This window comes from Sciurus carolinensis, chromosome 13 (assembly GCF_902686445.1).
Source record: "Sciurus carolinensis chromosome 13, mSciCar1.2, whole genome shotgun sequence".
Classification (NCBI taxonomy): Eukaryota; Metazoa; Chordata; class Mammalia; order Rodentia; family Sciuridae; genus Sciurus; species Sciurus carolinensis.
In genome coordinates this window covers 20,532,225-20,544,256 of record NC_062225.1, presented here as the reverse complement: position 1 = coordinate 20,544,256, position 12,032 = coordinate 20,532,225, and the positions used below count along the sequence as shown (strand labels likewise).

The 12,032-nt window shown below is 39.4% G+C and overlaps 1 non-coding gene across 1 annotated transcript; it reads left to right on the top strand.

Annotated features, from left to right (window-relative positions):
* On the top strand, nt 1–74 carry Trnad-guc (transfer RNA aspartic acid (anticodon GUC)). The gene has a single exon. It is a non-coding gene; the product is annotated as a tRNA-Asp (tRNA).
* Nucleotides 75–12,032: the final 11,958 nt, after the last annotated feature.

Genomic DNA, 12,032 nt, shown 5'->3' with positions numbered 1-12,032 from the left:
TGGGGAGATAGCTCAGCTGGTAGAGTGCTTGCCTGTCAAGCACGAGGCCCTGGGTTCGATCCCCAGCACCGCAAAAAAAAAGAGTTGGGTGAGTTGTTGTAAGACATCAGTGCTGGTATGGCCAGACCCATCATGCTCCCTTTCATTTAAAAAGAGTATTGGCTCTTGTGTGTTTATTGAGTAGATAAGTTTTTTGGGTAATAGAAAAACTGCCAACACCATCCTCCAGCAGTTAACCCTTTTCTCATCCCACAAGATGTGGCAGAGAGGCCCCCCACAAAAAACATTTTGTTTTCCAAGACAAACATCAGAGATGGAGGTGTGGCTCAGTGTTAGAATGCTTGCTTGGCATGCTTGAGGTCCTGGGTTCAATCCCCAGCACTGAAAAAAAAAAAAAAAAAAAAAAAATCAATGATGAGAAATACTACTGTATTTTTTCCAAGCTCTTCAAGACATAGTTTATTAAAATAGCATTGCATTCTCATACTGCTTCTGTGTTTGAAATGTTGTGACATGTTACTTCGTTGAAGAAAATACAACCTCACATAGATATGGAAAAAGGAGCAGTCATTTTAACAGTCTTTTTAGAAAATCGTGTATATATTTCTTACAAACAACACCAAAACTCATAATTTCTTAAAAGTTAGTTGTCATGTAAAATTTTGAAGCCATATCAATAAACTTTTGATACTCTATTACATTGAAATTATTAGTCTAACTTGTATTTTGAATAAGTTTTTTTATTCCTGCACAATTTGATAGCATCATGCATTGGTGATTTGGAAAATAGTGGTTTATCAAGACATTCAGATTTTCCAAGTGATGACAGCTTATTCTAAAATGCTTTTAAATCACACTTTTAAAATGCTGTCACCAAACTCATCAAAATAGTCCTAAACTGTTGAGAAACTGTCAAGATAATAGTCGTAGATATAAGTTTACTGCAATTTTCACTTGAAAGTTTGGATTATGTCATAGGCAATGAATATCATTTTCTCCAAAGTGACAGGGTCGTTGTAATCATTTTACAAGAAAAAGTCTGCCAAATATCCATATCAGAATAAATAGCTTGCCATTCTTCCTTTCAAGTAAAAATTATGTTTTCTCAAAAACAGCAACAAGTTCAGCTCACAACTCCAAGAATCACACAAATATTTTTTTCCTTGTAGAATATTTAAAAGACTTGTACTCAAGTGTACTCAAGTGTAAAGATTCAGTAAAATTAGTAACTTTAATGTCTTTAAGTACATGATATTTCTTTCTTTCCTTCTCCTCCCCCTCCTCCTTCTCCCTCCCCCTCCTCCTCCCTCTCCTTCTCCCTCTCCCTCCCCCTTCTTCTCTTTCTCACCCTGGCTAGATCATGGTGGAAAATGCACTAACTGTTTAGATTCATACTAAGGCTTCAGCAATGTTACTCACCATTGTTTTGTACTATCAAGGCAAAGGTCAAGACAGTTTAAAAGTCAAATAACCTTTTAGTATTATTATGAAGATAGTTTTGACATCATAGACCACTGAGTTTGAGAGACCGTTCAAGAGCCTGTGGATGACACTTTGCTCATTTGAGAATGAACAAGAAAGACAAGGAGGATTCTGAGAAAACCATCATAGCTGAGAATGGAAAAAGAGCACTTCCTGACAACAGAGGGATACTGTTTGCACCCCAACCCCTGAGAGCAAGCTCTTGCCCTCTACTTGGGCACAGCCTGTTGGCAGTTGGGTTGACACCCATCTGCAAGATGATTGGAGGATTCCTGTCTGGGGAAATGACCATTAGGTGGACATTGAGTGTTCCGTCCAGCGGAACCGGCGCGGAGAAAGGGGACACCACTAATCTTTAGTTTGACGAGATTTATTGAGTCCTCCCTGTTTCTCTGTCTCCTTTGTTCTCTCTAAATCTTCCTTCTTCTTCCCTCTCCCTCTCTCCTCCCCCAGGCTCCTAGCTTATCAGCCAATTATAGCAAAGTTTTCTCTCATGCAGGAGAGCATGCAGAGGAATGTCAGCATAACACTATATAAATCACAAACTGTCCACACGAGGCATGATATTAGATAGCCAATCCTTGAGCTTGGCATTAACACGTCATAAGTCTCCAAGGAACTAGTAAGCAAGCAGCCTTTTTGGGTACTTCCTTATTTTGGTAGCCAGTGCCCTTTGGCTCACTGCCAGGCGCCATCTTGTCCAAGACGGCCCTCAACAATTGAGGAGACTGTCAACAAAACTGCCAGGTCTCTGCCCCACCGACCACTAGGAATGACATAAGTTGACAGGTTCCACCCAAGCACAAGCAGACTTTCTGTGCCTTATTTCTGAATATGAATGGTATCAAAAGGTAGCCAGACACAGGAAGAAAAGTGTTAAGATGAAACAAAACAAGCAATCCTAAAAGAACTGTGGGAAAAGAATAATGCAAGGAGCAAGACAAAAAATAATAATTATCAAAAGTAGTAATCTCAGAGAATGAATAGAAACATCATACCATATACACTCTTCTGCAAATTGCTTTTATCACTCAATATTATAATTTGAAGGTTCACCCAGGTTGAGGTATGTATTTGTGTGTATTCATTCATTTATACCTCCGATTAACATTTTGTGGTATGAATACACCTGAATTTATAATTCTCCTGCTAATAGATATTAGCAGCTATTTTCACTTATTTATTTGTATACTGATCCTATGAACATTGTCTTTTCTTACATATGTGTACTCATTTATGTTGGAGATATACCAAGGACTGGAACTACTGGATTGCATTTTATAAGAAAATGTTAAAAAACTTACAAATTTATTTTTTCATTAGTGGAATTCTAGTCATTCCATATTTCTGTCAACTATTAGTATTGTCAGACTTCCTAATTTTTCCCAATCTGGTGAATGTAAACTTGTATCTGAAGGTTTTAATTTGTATTTTCTCTGATTACTAATACAGTTGAACATCTTTCTGTATTCTGATTAGCTGCCTTTGCATGTAGGTGACACATTAAAAATAAAAGAGGCTTAAACAAGGTACATTTATTCATTTCTCATGTAACAGACTGAGTCAAAGCATTTTGGTATCATTACACAACTCTGCAGTACCGAGGATGAAGACCCCTCCCTCTGGTTATTCCATCTCCTTGCCACATACTTTCCATCTCATGGCCAGGTCCTGATAGAAGGTGAATTTTCTTGAAGGCTGCCCATGATACAGAAAGTCTCCTGTCACAGAGCTGGTTTATTTTAGCACCATCCTCCCCCATTCACATCAACTTGTTTGCAAAAACAGAAGTGGGTAAGGCAGGATGTGGTCCAGAGCAAGGGGAAAGAGATACTATGAGATGCAAGCATCCTAGATTCATGTCCCATTAGAGAATGGCCATAGTGTAATAACATCGTATCACGCCATGACACATGTGTGGTTTGGGGTGGAGGGAAAGGAATATTCTAAATAAGCTCAGTCAGAAAACTGGGCAGAACTCCAGAGGAGCTTAGGAGACCTGGACACAAAGTCCTATGACTCCAGCAGTTCCTAACCAATTGTTCCCAAGCCCATTTCAGCTCAGCCAACCCAGCTGCAACCTCCTCCTTTCAGGAAAGGTCCTTCAGTACAAGAAAGATGACTGGGAATTATAATACGGAAAAGAAAATGGGTTTCAAATGCAGACTTGTATTTAAATTCCAGTTCTACCACTTAAATATACCTCCCTGAGTCTCAGTTTCCTCATTAGTTAAACATGAATAACAATGGTATCCACCTCTAGGACTGTTGTTATAAAGATTAAATGAAGCTGGGTGCAGTAGCGCCCACCTATAATCACAGCAGCTAGGGAGACTGAGCAGGAAGATCGCAAGTTCCAGGCCAGCCTCAGCAATTTAGTGAGACCCTGAGCAACTTAGGGAGACCCTGTCTCAAAATTAAAAATAAAGGGGCTGGGGATGCAGCTCAGTTGGTAGAGTACTTGCCTCGTAAGCACAAGGCCCTGGGTTCAATCCCAGCACCAAAACAAAAAAAGAAAAAAAAATTAAAAATAAAAAGGGCTGGGGGTGTGACTCAGTGGTTAAATGCCCCTGGGTTCAATCCCTGGTATGGAAAAAAAAAAAAAAAAAGGATTAAATGAGATGTTGAGTAACACCTGTGGAAGGTAGTGTGGAAAAGTCATGAAGAGCCTGCCGTGTTCTGTTTTTTCTTAGCCATTTGACCTTGGGCAAGTTATTTGATTTTTCTGTGACTCAGTTTCCTTATCTGTAAGAGTAGTCCCACCCTCAACAAGTTTCTATGAATATATGCACAGCTCCTGGCTGAGTATATAGTACATAGTAAGTGCTTAGTGAATAGTATTAGTGCTTAGTGCTAGTATTAGTCTTTTAGAAGTTTAAGCATAAATGGCAGCCTGGAAACACATTTGAAATAAGCATCAAATACAAAAAGTTACTATTTATAATACATGAGGAGCTCCTACAAATCGAGTAGGAAAAAAGAAGACCCAAGAAAAAAATGGGTTAACAACATGCAAAAGCATTTTACAAATTGGACAAAGAAGAATCTCCACCTTACTAGTAATAAAAGAAATGCAACTTAAAACAATGAAAAGGTACTATTTGTTGCCCATCAGATTTGAAATTTTTTTCATATAAGTAAGAATCCAAGGGCACATACTGTTAGTGAGTATATGAAGTAGTAAAAACATCTTTGCAGAACAATGTGCTAGTAACTTTCAAACTTTTAAAAGCATGCTGTGAGACAGACCCACTCCTCATCCCAAGGATCATCTACTTTCCACACTTGCGTATTCCAGAATGGACCATTGATTCTTCTAAGTATCCACTTAGTCTCCAAGATTCCACTTATGACTTGCACCTCAAAGTCTCTGATTCCTTTCCAGTATCCACCGTGGATATTCCTCTTCTTTAAATTGATAAACAGAGTTTTCTGCTGAGTAGTCCAACTTTTTCATTTGAAAATCTAAATCAGGGATTGGTGCACTTTTTCTGTGAAGGGCCAGGTAATAAGTATTTCAGATTCTCAGAGCCATGAGGTCTATACCCAACTCTACCATTATAGCACAAAAGCTACTGAGTTAGTCAGCTTTGAGTTACTATAACAAATACCTTAGGAGGTTCCTGCCCATAATTGGTTGGCCTGATTGTTTTGGGCCTGTAGAGAAGTAGCTTATCATGGTGGGAACACATAGCAGAGCAAAACTGTTCATCTCATGACCTGGAAGCAAGAATAGAACGAGTAAGTGACAAGAGTACTGCAATCCCCTCCAAGATCAGGACCCCCATAACTTAAAGACCTCCTTGCTACTAGGTCCTACCTCTTAAAGTTCCACCACCTCCGACAGTTCTACCCTGGGACCAACTCTTCAACACATGGGTTTTTGAGGGACATTTAAGATACAAACTATAATAGTCACCAAAGAATACATAAATAAATGAGTGTGGCTGTGATTCATATGCATATGAAATATGCATATATGACATGATAATCAATTCCCTGTTGATTGTTTGGGGAAACAACTGGCATCCCCTACAGACTAAAACATTATTTTGGGGCACTGAAATTGGGTTCCATATAATTTTCATATGTCACAAAATATTCTTTTTGGACTGTTAAAAACTCTAAAAGATATTCTTAGTTTGCACAACATACAAAAACAGGTGTCAAGCTGGATTTAGCCCCATGGACTATAACTTTCTGACTCTTAAACTAGTGTTGTGATGGGCTGACAGATCTGGCTCCATGAGAATGTTATAGGCCAGACTCTAAGGGAAATGACTAAACAGACTCCATTTTGCTCTGAGACTCCATGTTATATAGGAAATAAGCTTCTCCCATGGGAACACCCCACCTCAGTCACTTAGTGTGACATGTTTAACAGTACAGAATGATAATTCCTATGAAAAGAAAAATTGCTCTCTTTTGATTTCTATTGCTCCTAAACAATGTACCATGTGAAAAGTGATTGTGTGGATGTTAGTAACCATTCTTTAGTTTGTACCTAAGTAAGGGTCATTTTGACCCACTTCCCCCTCTGTCAATGATCTCATGATGTTAGTTTGTAATTTCAAATCATAGCAACAGACACTTATGATTAATGTAATTTTTGGTATAAGAACCCCTACAACCGTATGGTTGGGGCTGTTCTCCCAATAGCCATTTTTGGGGGCATTGTGTGAGACAGTCAGCTGGCCGGCTTAAGAAGACTCTCAAATTTGGACTTCTCAGTGGTGATCGGTCTGTTCTTAAGTTGCGCCCCATAACAGTGTAATCTAGTGAATGGAAGTCTTGTTCCTTGCAGATTAGACAAAAGAATGTAGGGTGATCCTTTATTATCAACTCTACACAGCAACAGAAAAATTCTCAACTAAATTTCTAAACAGTATTCTGAAATATGCATACACAACATGATAATAAATTTCCTGTTTATTGTTTGGGGAAACAACTGACAACTCTTACAGATGAACCTAATTCTAATATATTTTGTAAATATATCGGTGAGGTTTTGGGATTATGAAAATAATACAAACAGTACAGAAGTGAGTAAAATGCAAGAGGAAATAAAAGAGGGTGAATGAATGTTTTCCGTTAAAACCAGTATCTTGTATTTCAACGGGGTTCTTTTCACACACTAGAAGCAGATGCCAAAATGTCCTAATCACCTCCTCCCACCTGCACAGGCACAGAGGAACGTCTGGCAGAATACGCACAAAACTATTAATAATATACCCAAAGTTTCAGGTCATGAGTGGCAAAGTAAGGAACAGGGCTTTCACTTTATACTTAAATCACTTGCTTATTTTTTGAACTTGTTATAACACATATGTGTCACTGCAATGATCTTTTTTACATCCAAAACTATTTTTTAATTTTTTAATTTTTTGTTCTAATTAGTTATGCATGACAGTAGAATGCATTTATACATTGTAATAGAGTTTAGTGATTCTCCCAGACTTGAAAAAAGCATGGTAGGAAATATAAGTTGGTCCCACCATTTCAGAGAGTAACTAGATAATATGTATCAAACACCTTAAAAAACACAAACCCTTTGACTTAGAATGTTTTCCCCAAGGAAAAATTTGTAGTTGTGAAAAAATAGCCGTAAGGATGCTCATTGCAACCTACTTTATAACAGAACATGGGGGGAAATCTAAATGCAAAATAAAAAGTAACTAAAATGATTTATGAAGTATGTGTAGAAAAATAAAAGCCATGCAATAGAAATAAGTGGGAGAAAAACAGAACACGACCCAGTTGAAGACTTTGGTTTTGTTTTGCAACAAACTCCAATTTTTTTTTTCTTTCTGTAGTGCTAGGAATTGAACCCAGGGCCTCATGCTTGGGAGGCAAGCACTCTACCAACTGAGTTATCTCCCTAGCCCTTAACTCCTAATTTCTGTTAGACTGAAAAACGTGTCTCTAGTCCAGTGATGATCTAGATGCTGTGGAATAAACTGTCTTTAGTAAGAGCAAGTTTAATAATGGTCCACAAGAATTTCAAGGAAACATATTCAGTACTTGTAATTTTAGGGTATAATTTTGGTGTTCCTTTATTAATAGATCACCCCACATTGCCAAAGTGCACCCTGCCTTGGTGAGCTTCAGCACATGAGGGCTCTGGACTACAAATTGCAGCTTTGTGGGGACTTGGCCCACTGACACTTCTGCAAGCAGCAGCACCATCAGGGGGGCTCTCTAGGAGGGAGACATGCTCTCAGTTCTGATGACCACACCCCAGACATCAGGCACCCACAGTCTGGAAGCAGCAGAACCTCAGCAGGCATTGCCCACTGCAGTGGACACACGGGCTGCAGGGCAGAAGTGCAAGGAAAGGTCACAGAGGAAACCCATGGGGATGACAGGACTGTGTCTGGGTCCACAAGAGTCATCCCCTGTAGAATCTCCAAAATGCACAGAAGACCTAGAAGAGGTCCTATCAAGGTCCTATCACAGGCGGTACGCACAGAGCTTGAGAAACACCATATACAACTGCCCTAGTGATGCTAGATCTTCCCCAGACTTGTGCAGCTGGGGACACACGGGTTCTATATCTGCATCATGGTTACTAGATACCGAGGGGATCTTCAATATTCAACTTGTTCAGACAAGTTCATTCCTAAAATGGGCTTCTGTATGCTGCTTGGAGTTCCAGTTGTCACCCTTCCTTCTTACGTTTCCTGCTCAAGTCCAGATGAGCTAAGTGGTATTAAGTGTAACTGAGGTCACTGAAAAGATTTTTAAATAAGCTATTTTAAATGTTACTGACACCACCAGCTCCGAGCTGTTATTCCTAGGTCAGCACATCCTCCTCCTTGCCGCAGCGCGGCCGTTCTGCTGATGACCGCCTGACTGCGCAGCCGCAGCCGCAGCGGCGGGGCTGGGTGTGGCGCCGCAGGAGCCAGAGCTCTCACGCCCTCCCGCAGCCCACTCCGCACCGCAAGTGGTGGAAGTTGCTGGCGAAGAATTCAAACCAAGTGCGATATCAGATCACGATTTGCTTCTGAAAACATGTTGACATGCTGAAGTTTAGAAATAATATCTATTTCATTCTGATTTAAGCAAACTTCCCATTCGTTTGAGATACTTTAGACTCATACATAATATATGAGTTTAATTCAATAGTTAACAATTAACTTTGGGAGGGGATACTGCGATAGATAACATCTAACTTTTAGTCCAACGCCTGGATTCTGTCATTCCAATGAATTACATAGAGTTCACCTACATTCTGTTATTCTGTGTGTTTGCTTATTTGGGGATGGTTTGATTCCTCCCCCCTCCCCCAAGTTCCTGGTTTCTGGAATTTTAAAATAATGTTCTTTTTAGTTGTAGATGGACACAATACCGTTATTTTATTTATTTATTTTTATGTGGTTGGTGCTGAGGATTGAACCCAATGCCTCACACGTGCCAGGCAAGTGCTATACCACTGAGCCCCAGCCACAGCCCCCATGTTTCTAGGATTTTAAGAGCAATAATCAAAGAGAAACAATTCACCTCTGCATGGGAAGGACAGATGTCAATGCATCTAAGACTCGTGTTAATCTTCCAAATGCTGTCAACCTTTTTAAAAATGACATGCTTCTTAACACCCTGCTTGACATAAATCCATAATAATAATAAGAGCTAATGGTTTTAGAATGTTTGCTGTGTTGGTATTATGCTAAACCCTACACTTATTTTTAATCTCATTTAATCCTCTCAATTTAATGAGGCAACTGCTATTATTATCATCCTCATCATCATCATCTTTGCCTCACTGATGAAGTGCCAGGGACAGAGAAGTTAAATAACTTGCCTAAGGCAACTCAGCTCAAAAGGTATTTGGCCCAGGTCTGCCTCACTCCAGAGTCTGCAAGTCCCATGCAATACCTGACTTAAAGTCATCTCTAGGCTATGTCGCTTGGCAACCCTCACTCCCCAAAGACCCACATTTTGTAGGACAAACAAAACTTCTGTGGGTTCTTAATTATTGAGGGGGTGGTTGCTTACTGTTGTTTTGTTTTTGCTTTTTTGGGGGGGTAAGAAATATGGGATTGAATCCAGGGGTGCTTAACCAATGAGCCACATCTCCAGTCTTTTTTACTTTTTGATTTTAAGGCAGGGTCTCATGAAGTTTGTTAGGGCCTCACTAAGTTGCTGAGGCTGTCTTTGAACTTTCAATCCTCCTGCCTCAACCTCCCAAATCACTGGGATTACAGGTGTGCACCACTACGCCCAGCTTTACTACATATTTTTATATGTAGTAAAGACATATAGCACTAAATAAAATATTCCTAAGGTAAATGTAGTCTTTGATTTTTATATAACAATTTCTTAAAGTCTCTCAACAAATCTAAGGTAAGAAAGTAAATCCTTACTCAACTTGGAAAAATTGATGAGGGTCAAGATAATAGGAACTATATATAAAACTCTAAGAATCTGCAAAATTAAACTTGGAAAATACAAATAAACACACACACACACACACACACACACACACACAGAGCTTCATGTGAATTTCCTTTAAACAACCCTCCATATAAATCAATTTTCATCACAGTTCTTACAATAAAACTTGAGCAAAAATTTGAGTTATAGACCTTCACGCAAAGGTCTAAAATGTGTATATTTTAGGTCATCAATTAAGACCAAACAGATGCTTTGAAATATAGTCAAGTTATTGTTCAATAAATTATAATTTTTTGTTGTTGTTGTTGTTTTTGTGGTACTGGGGATCGAACCCAGGGCCTTGGGCTTAGCAAGGCAAGCACTCTACCGACTGAGCTATCTCCCCAGCTCCTCAATAAATTATTATGTTTTAATGGGTTTTAACTTTAAAACATTTTCTTGCATAAAGTCAAATATTATTTTCCATGAGTTGGCTGTCCAGTTTTACTAAGAGAGCTACAAATTGGCACTAAAACCCTGGGTGACATTACTGGAATCCTATTTAAAAAAAAAAAACAAACAGGTGGGGAATTAGGGCAAGATGCATCACATATATCTTGACTTGGTTCAGGCAAACTATATTTGCATTGCCAGCAAGTAATTGTTGGACCACTGATGAGACCAAAGAGGTTTGCATGTTGTTTTCCTGGACTTATTTCCATCTGTCCATAAAGTAAACAGTGCTAGATGGTCCTACCATGTCTTACTAGTTGGATTGCCAGTCTGAAATTTGGAACTCTCTCTGGCGAAGGGGCAATACATCATAAGGCCAGCTGTATTCCCAGCATCCAAAACAGAATCTGGCCCATATAAGAAACACTATAATATTTAAATGATAAACAAATGGATGAATGAATATAATAGTAAGTGAAACCGAGCAAGGTGCAGACTGGTAACTGCGTGTGTCTCTCCCCAACACCAACCCCAAGCTGTTCCCCCTCTTACGGTAAATTCTTGCCAGCCTTCCCTAACTTTGATCTCTGCCTCCTCAATTCAGTGAACCTGCTAGGCTTTGTTTCAGTTCTCCTTCCTGCCCCATGACCAGGAATTGACCACAGAAAGTATGTAGGGACACTCATAGGGCTTGCCTTATTCGTTTTCCTTCTCTCAGTTTTCCCACTCCTACTGGTGTCTACTGTCTGACCATGGTTGTTACATATATTTGGTTCCATTTTCTAGTTGTTTATTATAGGAGGGAAATTCTTACACAGTTCAATCCTCATGAGAAGAAGCACAAGGCAATAATTTTATTCTTTATAATAGTGATAGAGTATCTCCAAGGTCCATTAAAAATGATATTGTGGTCATGTTAAAAGTACACACACACACACACACACACACACACACGTAGAGAGAAGGAGAGGGAGAGAGAACCCAAGCTTTATCTTTTCAAGTTTCTATTGAAGTATTTTTAGACTATGCAATATAATTTCTGGAATTTACTTCAAAAATACAGGCAAGGTGAAATTGAATGGGAATATACATTGGCCATGAATTGATGATTGTTAAAACTGGATGATGAATACAGTTTACTCTTTCGTGTTTCGGAGTGTTCTATCATTAAAAGCTTTCTTAAGTAAGTTTATAGGAATCTCTGTGTTTCATGCTCATTAAATGACCTCTGTGTCTACTTGATAAGAATAGGTGGTCTGAGAGCAGGTGTATAATGGTAGAAAGGGGCAGAACATGAGGACATGTCACCAAGGGAAGGAAACTGCAAAGCCAACTGCCATTTAAATGCCATGACTTCAATGAGACCCAGATTCTGAGATCCAGAATCGTGGTGACAATGGGCTCTCCACCACCGTGTGACTGAAAGGTGGTAGAAGCTCTACCCACCACCATGTTGTCACTGCTGCTGAGACGGCCTGGTCCTTATTTTTAGAGAGTGAGATTTCACAAATCACAAAAGCAATCTGTCCTGTAGCAAACTCCTTCTAAAATGAACCTGGATCGCCATGGTAACAGCAAAGTCGAGCATTCAGGGAGGGACTTTGTCACAGCTACAGAAAAGCAGGTGAAAAGCATTAAGTTAGAGAAAGCCTCTTCTCCATCCCTCCGGATCCAGCCCAGACCTCTCTTCAGTGGCTGCTGTTGAAAATGCAAATCCTGTCTCT